This window comes from Macaca thibetana, chromosome 2, assembly GCF_024542745.1.
Source record: "Macaca thibetana thibetana isolate TM-01 chromosome 2, ASM2454274v1, whole genome shotgun sequence".
In the NCBI taxonomy this organism is placed as follows: domain Eukaryota; kingdom Metazoa; phylum Chordata; class Mammalia; order Primates; family Cercopithecidae; genus Macaca; species Macaca thibetana.
In genome coordinates this window covers 118,115,583-118,126,407 of record NC_065579.1, presented here as the reverse complement: position 1 = coordinate 118,126,407, position 10,825 = coordinate 118,115,583, and the positions used below count along the sequence as shown (strand labels likewise).

Genomic DNA, 10,825 nt, shown 5'->3' with positions numbered 1-10,825 from the left:
AGTGTTTTAAAACTACACAGGTCCCAACACCTGTAGTGTTTTAAAAAATATGCATATGTTAGACAATATCTTCCTGTCTGAAAAGGACTATGGCTCTGTACTGCTGCTACTATGTGTAAACAGATGCTTTCTGAAAACACAACTAATGCTCTGTTTCCTTTGAAATGATATTTCTCAGCAAAGAAAAGGTCTGACTATCGTGTACACAGCTATAAACACGTACAAATCCAAAGGCTGGTACATTCCTTTTATCTTCACTCTGATGGCTATTTTCTTTGCTGGGTTGATTTCCTGGGTATGTTTCCTGCTTTGGAAATATGGGAACATTATGGAATGCTGTCAGAAAACGACTAAGGAAGTCTCCAATGCCAAACCCAAGTATGTGATTTTTTTTTCTAAGCTTTTGATATAAAGAGCTAAAACCAGTTGAGGTTTGGTAAACTTACTCTAAGGGCTTCTGTATGCTTTTGAAGGACAGAGGAAAGTACTCGGTATACGAAACTTGATGGTTCCTTTTTACCAATGATCTCAAACCTACTCTATCCCAGAAACAGTTGGGGAGCTTTCTTTGAAAAACAGCAGCAACGTGTTATTGAGTTCTACCTTAGAACATATGAAACAGATTCTGTGAGATTATGTTTTTTGTTCTTTCTTTTCTTTCTTTCTTTCTTTCTTTCTTTTCTTTTCTCTTTTCTTTTCTTTTCTTTTCTTTTCTTTTCTTTTCTTTTCTTTTCTTTTCTTTTCTTTTCTTTTCTTTCCTTCCTTCCTTCCTTCCTTCCTTCCTTTCTTTCTTTCTTTCTTTCTTTCTTTCTTTCTTTCTTTCTTTCTTTCTTTCTTTCTTTCTTTCTTTCTTTCTTTCTTTCTTTCTTTCTTTCTTTCTTTCTTTCTTTCGACAGAGTCTTGCTCTGTTGCCCAGGCTGGAGTGCAGTGGCACAATCTTGGCTCACTACAAGCTCTGCCTCCCCAGTTCTAGCAATTCTCCTGCCTCAGCCTCCCAAGTAGCTGGGATTACAGGTGCATGCCGCCAGCGCAGCTGATTTTATGTATTATAGTAGGGATGGGGTTTCACCTTGTTGCCCAGGCTGGTCTTGAACTCCTGAGTTCAGGAAATCCACCTGCCTCGGCCTCCCAAAGTACTGGGATTACAGGTGTGAGCCACCGCACCTGGCCGAGATTATGTTTTAAACAAAAATTTGTGAGCCAAAAAACAAACAATTTTTTCATATTATTTTGATGCAAGTGGTTTCATAGGTGTTTGATTAGCACCAGAAACTAGTTGAGGGACTGGTGATAAATTAGGTACCCTCTCCACACATCTGACTGGTTTTAAGTCTCTCTGGAGCATGTCTGGAGCAGGGCAGAGAGGCCAAATAAGTGGATAGAAAATATAGCTACTTTCCTCACCATCTAAAAATATCTCTTCGGAGTGCAGAACATCATGACTTCAAAAATGAGTTGGATATGAATGTTTATTAACTAAATAGAATCTGTTTATGGTGCAGTGAAGGATGTGGTGGTGATGGTTAATGAAGACCATTTTATTCTTCCTTATACTGAATTTCTCTTTTCTTGGAGATGGGATAATCATGTACTGACTATTGAATGAAATTATTTTTGTCATCTGTTAACATAATAAAGCTGATATTTTGTCAAATTTTCTTTTCATACAGAGGAATTAAGTATATTGTAGGTAAGATACAGATTGTTAATTGTTACATGACTATGCTTGAATTGTGTGATTTTTAAAAAGCCACTCATCAGATACTTGACTTTTATTTATTTATTTTGTAATAGGCAAAGGAAATCAAAAGGAAATTATTGCCACAGGAAACAGAAATAAAAAATTAGAAGTGTTAACAGTAAGTACATTTTTGTGAACCTCTACAGTAAAAGAAAGAGAACATTTTTCCTTGTAATTGTTGTTCAATGAGAAGTTCTTTCATATAAACATATGGTAAACATACTCAATCATCATAGGAAGTAAAAGAATTTCAAGTTATCTCCTTTTGCTGAATTTGTGTGCATTACAAAACTGTAAATTCAGGTTAAGTTTTAGAATTTGGCTTAGATCAAAATCTGCCTCAAGTACTACACATGCATTCAAGAAAAAAAAAAAAAAAACAACCTCTAGACAAAGGGAACCTTAGCGTTATTCACCATTCTTAAAAATAAAAACTAGTCCAGGCATGGTGGCTCACACCTGTAATTCCAGCACTTTGGGAGGCTGAGAAGGGCAGATGACTTGAGGTCAGGAACTTGAGACCAGCCTGGGCAACATGGCAAAACCCTGTCTCTACTAAAAATACAAAAATTAGCTAGGTATAGTGGTGCATGCCTGTAGTCCCAGCTATTGGGACACTGAGGCATGAGAATTGCTTGAGCCCGGGAGGTGGAGGTTGCAGTGAGTCAAGATCATGTCATTGCACTCCAGTCTGGGTGATAGAATGAGACTCCATCTAAAAAATAAGTAAATAAAATAGAAATAAACATAAACACTGTATTTGTAAGTAGTTTATACATGTGATTGATCTAAATAAGTTCTTCAACCCTGGAGTTTCTTAGCAGATGTTAAAAAATCTAAACCCTAGAGTATGCAAACCATCTTCAAATTGGCTGAGGCTCATTCACTAAATGATCCATATAAATGACTGTACAAGGATAAGGCTGGTTCCAGGAAAAGCCAATGTAGAATGGAACAAGGAGGGCATTTTTAGTCTTCATTTCCTTTCTTCTCTCTGCTTACCTCCTCATAAACCAAGAACATTTCTAGCCGAATCCTAATTGATCACAATATTGTTTCATAAACTGGTTCTCTTTCAATGCTTCCTTCCTCTGCCTCTTCCTTTAGTAAACCAATGCCAGCTCATCTCCTGTATGAGTCTGCTTCATCTGCCATAACAAAATATGACAGCCTGGGTAGCTTAGACCACGTAAATTTATCTCTCACAGTGCTAGAGGCTGGAAGTCCAAGATCAAGGTGTCAGCAGATTTAGTTTCTTCTGAGGTCTCTCTCTTTGGCTTGCAGATGGCCACCTTCTTACTATGTCCTCACAGTCATCCCTCAGCATGTGCTGTTTGTGTTCTAGTCTCCAATTCTTAGAAGGACATCAGTCGTATTGGATTAAGGCTCACTCATGTGATCTCATTTAACTTAATGACTCTATCTCCAAATGCAGTCACACGCTGAGGTTAGGGTTAGGATTTCAACATATGAATTTTGGGGGACATATTTCAGCCCATAGCACCTCCCATACATGATAAGAGGGCATGACAGGCAGACTGATGTGGGGGATGGGATTAGGAGGAGATACAAACAGCAGGAAGTCTTTTGTCTTGAGGCTGTTAGCCCTCTATAAATTAGAAAGATGAGGTAACTTATAAGAAGTCATCTGCTCAAAGTCTTCAATGCTTGTAAAAACAAATCTTCTCAAGCTGACTTTATTGCTAATACATTGTGCTTTTTAAAAGGAAACCACTGTATATGAGACTGTGTTTGATGGAGGAGCCATTGATCCAGGTATGGTGTTTAAATATCTTTTGAGTTAAGTGCATTTCACCTATTTAGATATTAAACTATGTGAATGAATTACTTACTCTTTTATAAAATGAGACTGTGTCCTAAGGAATACTATTTTAGGACCAGGCAGGTAAAATAAATGACTGTAAGAGGTCAGATAAAACAGTAAATTCAATCATCAATGGCAGCTAATGCTTGGGGGACGTGGCTGTCACTCAACTCCATCAAATTACTGGGAAGAGGCCTTGTGTTGCCATAATTTTGGTACTTCAAAAGGAAGCTAGAAATCTAAATTGTTACATGAAATCCACCCACCTTTAAAAGTAGTCAAATAATTCAATTAAACTCTACTGTGTAGGCCAAATAAAACGCATCTACCTCATTCCCTAGTTATATGTTGTGCAACAAACTTCCCCCAAGACTTACTAGCTTAGAATAACCACCATTTTATTATATCTCACATTTTAGTGTGTCAGGAATTTGAACAGGTTATCACCTGGACCTTTTTTTGTTGTTGTTGTTGCTTTATAAAGGGTCACTTCAATGGTATTCAGCTGGCAGTCTGTCTGGTCTTGCAGGTCCACAGTGGCTTAACTCACAAGCATGATAGCTTGGTGGGAACAGTTACAGTTTGGCCCTGCTGGGTCCCACTTCCTCTTCATATAATCTCAGGGCCTGATATGGTTTGGCTGTGTCCCCACCCAAATCTCACCTTGAATTGTAATAATCCCCACATGCCAAGGGCGGGGCCAGGTGGAAATAATTGAATCGTGGGGTCAGTTTCCCCCACGAAACTGGTAGTGAATAAATCTCACGAGATCTGATAGTTTTATAAATGGGAGTTCCCCTGCACAAGCTCTCTTGCCTGCCGCCATGTAAGATGTGCCTTTGCTTCTCTTTTACTTTCTGCTATGATTGTGAGGCTTCCCCAGTCATGTGGAACTGTGAGTCCATTAAACCTCTTTCATTTATAAATTGTGCAGTCTCAGGTGTGTCTTTATTAGCAGCATGAGAACGGACTAATACAGAGACTCTTCATATAGTTGCTCCAGCAGGGATAGGTGAACCCCCTACATGGCAGTTTAGATCTCTTGGAGAAAGCCCAAGAGATAGGAGGGAAAGTTGTGATTTCTTGAGGATCAGGCCTAGAAATTGGCATAGCATCACTTCTGCTTCATTAAAGCAGTCAGAGTCTATCCAGATTCAAAGAGAGGAGCAGCACCCCACTTCTCAAGGTACGGGAGTCAAAGAATTTGTAGCCATCTTTAATCAACCACATCTATAGTCCAAATGGGTCATGGATTTGCAATCCCTGTTCTAAAGATTTATCTGTTATGATCCCTGGAATTGCCAAGCAGATCATACCTCCATTTTATAAAACATTTTGAAGGTTTTTTTTTCATGCATTTCTTTCCTAAAGAAAGAGGCAGAAATAGAAAGTCATCAGAGTTATTGGAAAAGCCCTGGTATAGAGTTAGAAGACTAGGGTTTGAGTGTTGACACAACTACTAACACTCCATGTGAACATGGACAAAGCACTTAACCTCCCCGAGTCTCCCTTTCACTGGCTGCAAAGAAGGCACAACAGTGTGGGCTTTCTCTCTTTCATGGGGTGGTTGTGAAGTTTAAACATGAATATAATAAAGTAAAAGTCATTTTGTAAACTGTCACTCAACATGAGGTATTAGCCATAGAAGACTCATTGGCACGATAACAGCTTGAGACACTTTACTGCAAGTTAAATCCTGACACCTCTGGATAGCTTGGCATGCAATTATTGATGCTTTATTACTGACTGCCAAGCTCTCCTTAAAGCAAGTCATTCCTTTAAAAAGTGTTTTGTAAAATTAAAAACATACTATTTATATCCTAATCTGATCTATATTAAATAACTTGGCCCTAATGAGTTCCAATTTCCAGGAATTCATTGAAAGCATACATGAACATTTATTGAGTGCTCACCTATGCTAAATATGACTTGTCCTATTGAAGTTCCAAACAATGAGATTAACATTCTATTTTCATATTCTATCTTCCTGTGAAAGAAGTATCATTGTTGTCCCCATTTCATGGATATTAAAACAAGGCTTAAAGTCTAGAGTATGGAATAAATGTGTCTAGAGTAACATGGCTTTCTTTCCTTTCAAAGGGAGGAAAAGAGTTAGTGGAAATGTTTAGAGCAGAGATTTCATCTTAATAGTGGTAGAATAGAGTCAGATAAGGAGTAGGTAGCTAGGTCCTTAGGTACAAGGGCAGTAAGATGACTGTTGTGTGCCAGCTGTGGGTGGAGTGTCTTGTACCAGACTTCTTGGTGTAAGAATGGCAGAGCAGCCCGCAATGGACCTCCATGCCCTTCTCTGGGTTCTTTCTCTACTTTCTTCTTATTATTGGAACTGATAAAAATTACTGTATGCCATTTCTTGTTTCCTTCTTTAAAAAAGTATATATATATATAGGTTTTTTTATTATTATACTTTAAGGTCTGGGATACATATGCAGAACATGCAGGTTTGTTACATAGGTATACACGTGCCATGGTGGTTTGCTGCAACCATCAACCTGTCATCTACATTAGGTATTTCTCCTAATGCTATCCCTCCTCTAGCCCCCCACCTCCTGACAGGCCCTGGTGTGTGATGTTCCCCTCCCTGTGTACATATGTTCTCATGGTTCAACTCCCACTTATGAGTGAGAACATGTGGTGTTTGATTTTCTGTTCCTGTGTTAGTTTGCTGAGAATGATAGTTTCTACCTTCATCCATGTCCTGCAAAGGACATGAACTCATCCATTTTTATAGCTGCATAGTATTCCATGGTGTATATGTGCCACATTTTCTTTATCCAGTCTATCACTGATGGGCATTTGGGTTGGCTCCAAGTCTTTGCTATTTTGAATAGTGCTGCAATAAACATATGTGTGTATGTGTCACATATGTGTGTATGTGTCTTTATAGTAGAACAGTTTATAATGCTTTGGGTATATACCCAGTAATGGGATTGCTGGGTCAAATGGTATTTCTGGTTCTAGATCCTGGAGGAATTGTCACACTGTCTTCCACAATGGTTGAACTAGTTTACACTCCCACCAACAGTGTAAAAGCATTCCTATTTCTCCACATCCTATTCAGCATCTGTTGTTTCCTGACTTTTTAATGATCACCATTCTAACCGGCATGAGATGGTATCTCATTGTGGTTTTGATTTGCATTTCTCTAATGACCAGTGATGATCCGTAAAAAAGTATATTTTATAAATACTCATTTAGTACTTACAAAGTACCAGGCTTGTTCTAAGCAGTTCATAATTATTAAGTTGTTTAAATCTTTATTGTGTTAAATATATACAACACAGAATTATCATTTTAACCATTTATAAATGTACAGTTCTGTGGCACTAAGTACATGCACATTGCTGTGCAACCATCACCACTACCTCCAGAACACTTTCGTCTTCCCTAACTGAAACTCTATACTCATTAAACAATAGCTTTCTGATCTCCCCTCCCCATAGCCTCTGTTAACCACCATTCTACTTTCTGTCTCTATGAATTTGACTACTCTAAGTACTTCATGTAAGTAGACTCATACAATATTTGTTTTTGTGTGGCTGGCTTTTTTTTACTTAGTATAATGTCTTTCTTCAAGGTTCATCTACGTTGCAGCATGTGTCAAAATTTCCTGCCTGTTTAAGGTAGAATAAACATTCCCTTGTACTTACATACCACATTTTGTTTGTCCAGTCATCCATCAACGGATTCTTGCATTGCTTCCACCTTTTGGCTAGTGTGAATAATGCTGCTATGTAATCTAGTTAATTTTAACATTATTATTCTTAGCAAACTGAAAATGTTTATATTTATGCAGTTGCAGACTTATTGCAAGATGTTTTTAGGGTATTTCTAATATCAAATTACAGTAAACATTTACTGAATTCTGAGTGTGGTCAAAATGCTTTTACATGAATTGTACATTCTGACAACTACTTATGAGGTAGTGACTAGTATTATCCTCATTTTATAAATGAGAAAACTGTGGCCAAGAGAGATAAGGCAACTTCCCTACAACCATATTTTAGTGAGAGGAAGGAGTCAGGATTAGAAGCCAGGCAGTCTGACGCAGAAACCTTTATCCCTAACACTATTCATGACCTCTCCTATCATTGAATGGCCTGACAAAAACCAGTGGATCAACAAAGACGTGGCTTTAGGTACTTCCATTTTCAAGAGAAAAAAACAAGTGTACAAGATCTAATAAAGACAACAAGCTATTGCAGTCACTTTTTGTTGATTCAGTGTTTGACAGATACTCATCACCTTTGGTCTACTCAATAGGAAGACATTGTTACTGTATGTTTGGATGGATACATTTGACTTATTTTGAACCTGGATGTTTGATGTGTACCTCAGCAATTGGTTTTCAGTTCCAACATGAACTGTTGAATGAGGGTATAGACTTTTTGGTGGTATAGATTTTTGTGTGTGTGAAGGAAGGGAAATGCATTGTCCACTTTAGTACAGTGGTCCTGGAAGAAGAATCACCTTTCAATTAATGTGTCTTTGAGAGCAGACTTAGCACTGTGAAGTTTCACATGACATTTAAAGAAGAAAAATACTTTAAAATAAAAATAGGTTTAGCTATATTTGTTAGAACGTACTATCGTTTATCAAATGTTCTGTGGAACCTAAAATATGATGCATAAGGTACTATTTTGTTCATGGAGCCCAACCTAAAGTGAGATAAAACGTGGCCCCCTGCCCTAGGTTGTTAGTATTTGGAGTCTGCAGCTGGACTGCTGGGATTCAAATCTAGGTCTGTCACTTATAGATGATGTGGTATTGGCAGATTACTTAACATATCTGTGCTCCAGCTCTCTTATTTCTAAAATGTGGCAAATAATATTTACTACCTAACAAGGACATTGAACAGATTAAATAAATTGATATGTGAAAACAGAGTCTGGCATATAGTAAATACTATAGGATCAGTTATTACTGTTATCATTGTTCTTTTCATTCATTAATTACACCTCAGTCACCTAAGAAATAATTGGTTGATTTCCTACTATATCAGGCCATTTTTTTTACCTTATTTCTTTTCTCTTGTATATTACTGTTACTACATTATTGTTTCTGTGAAGGGTTGGCTAATTAAACCTCAGACCCTATACATGGCAGATTAATTTCAATTAAAAAACCCATTTGACTTAAAAAAACTTTTGCTTTTCAAACAATTACAAACTCACAAAAAATTACAAAAAAAAATAATACAGAGAGGTACTGTGTACCCATTACCCAGCTTTCCCCACAGGTCACATCTTTCATTACTATAGCACATTGCCAAAATCAGGAAATTGACGTTGGTACAACACAACAAACAGACCACAGACTTTACTAAGATTTCCCCAGTTATTGCGTATATTTATTTTTATATGTCTATGTGTATGACATTTAATTACCTTTATAGATCCAGATAACTACTACCACTATCAAGATGCAAAACTGTTCCGATACCACAAAATAACTCCCTTGTGTTAAAGGGGCAATTTTTAATGCATATGAAACCACATACTGCTTCAGGTTCTGCTTCTAGTTTTTCCTTTGGTAAGAGAACAAGACTTGAGAAGATAAACTCATCACTATGCCAGCTATCTAGCAAATGCTCAATAAAACATTTCATGGGAAAAATAAATGCTTTGCAAGTTCACTGTAATTCACTTTGTCTGTGTTTTGTTTTTTCCTTCCCACAGTCTCTGGGAATGTATATGAATATAACAGCAGAACAGGTGCAAGAAAGTGGAAGAAGACCCCCAGGCACCAGAAGGAGCCCTTGGCAAACACACATTCCCTTACAGAGGTCCATCCTTTAGAGGAGTCCACATCCTTAAACATTCCTTTGCAAGGATAGCATTTTTCCAGTGCCTGAATGATTGGTTTTTTGTGTATATGATTGTCACAGGCAGTTTTTCTTGGCTACCTAAAATTATAGACATGAGGCCAGCTGCTTTGTCTGTGTTTATAGCTTTCTGTGAGCTTCCATTTCAGGGTGTCTGTGTGAAGGCGGCAGGAGTGGTGAGCTTTGAATCTCTGAACATGTTTTCCTGAAAACGAGATACTAAATTGACATATGTTCATTGTCTTACTCTGCCCAGTACAGTGTGTGCTTTTTAAGATCAGAGACTATTTTTCTCACTGCTTCAGCCCCAGTACATGCTTGGCACAGAGTGAGGACTCTCTATACATTTGTGAATAAATAAATTTGAATATATGAATTCAGATATCTTGCCTTTAATTCAAATTGCTTATTTCTCCATGACTCATGGAACAGAAATGGGAATTATCTTTAGAAAATAACTTTTTTGGTGTCTGGTAATCGTTAAAAAAATCAGGATTTTTTCAGCACTTTTCAAAAGCACAACTGATCTTGCTTTTAATTTTCTTTTTATAGCCCTATAGAGAATAATCACCTGAAAATTTTACTTATTAGTGAATTGCCAAGGAAATGTCAAAATCAAGTCTTATGAGAGCTATGTACTTAGACAATAAGTTTTAAATGGAATCTCTGATTATCTCCTGCCTTGGATATCAGAAGATATACGATAGAAGGAGGCCAGAAATGCTGTTGATGGTAGAGGCTAAATTTACATTTACTCCATGATGGAGTTCAGCTTGGAATAATTTTTTTTTTTTTTGAGACAGAGTCTCTCTCTGCCATCTAGGCTGGAGTGCAGTGGTGCCATCTCAGTTCACTGCAAGCTCCGCCTCCTAGGTTCACGCCATTCTCCTGCCTCAGCCTCCCAAGTACCTGGGACTACAGGCGCCTGCCACCATGCCCAGCTAACTTTTTGTATTTTTAGTAGAGTCGGAGTTTCTCTGTGTTAGCCAGGATGGTCTCAATCTCCTGACCTCGTGATCCACCTGTCTCAGGCTTCCAAAGTGCTGGGATTACAGGCGTGAACCACTGCGCCCAGCCAACTTGGAATAATTTTTTAAAAATTAATCTTATCGAAAGTAAAACATATAATGAGCAACGAACTATTTGACTCAGAGGATATTGGGGGCTTGGATGATAAGAAATGTCTTATTTATCTTCCTTTGCATGTATACACACAGAGGATTCCTTTTCAGCTCAGAGACACAACCGGCCACCTAATGAAAGAGAGCATCTGAAAGTAAACAGACTCATTTTTTCTTGATGTCTACCTCAAATGGGTCGATTCTCAGGAGGCATTATGGTGCAAAGGACATCGGTGAATTTGAAGTTTAAGGCTTGTGGCAAATCTCGTAGCCTCTCTAAACCTTGTTGTTTCTTC

General features: G+C 37.8%; 1 long non-coding RNA gene across 1 annotated transcript; it reads left to right on the top strand.

Annotated features, from left to right (window-relative positions):
• The first annotated feature begins 1,746 nt into the window (after positions 1-1,746).
• LOC126948851 (uncharacterized) lies at positions 1,747-9,428 on the top strand. The gene is made up of 3 exons (XR_007723546.1): positions 1,747-1,859; positions 3,469-3,517; positions 9,263-9,428. It is a non-coding gene; the product is annotated as an uncharacterized LOC126948851 (long non-coding RNA).
• Positions 9,429-10,825: the final 1,397 nt, after the last annotated feature.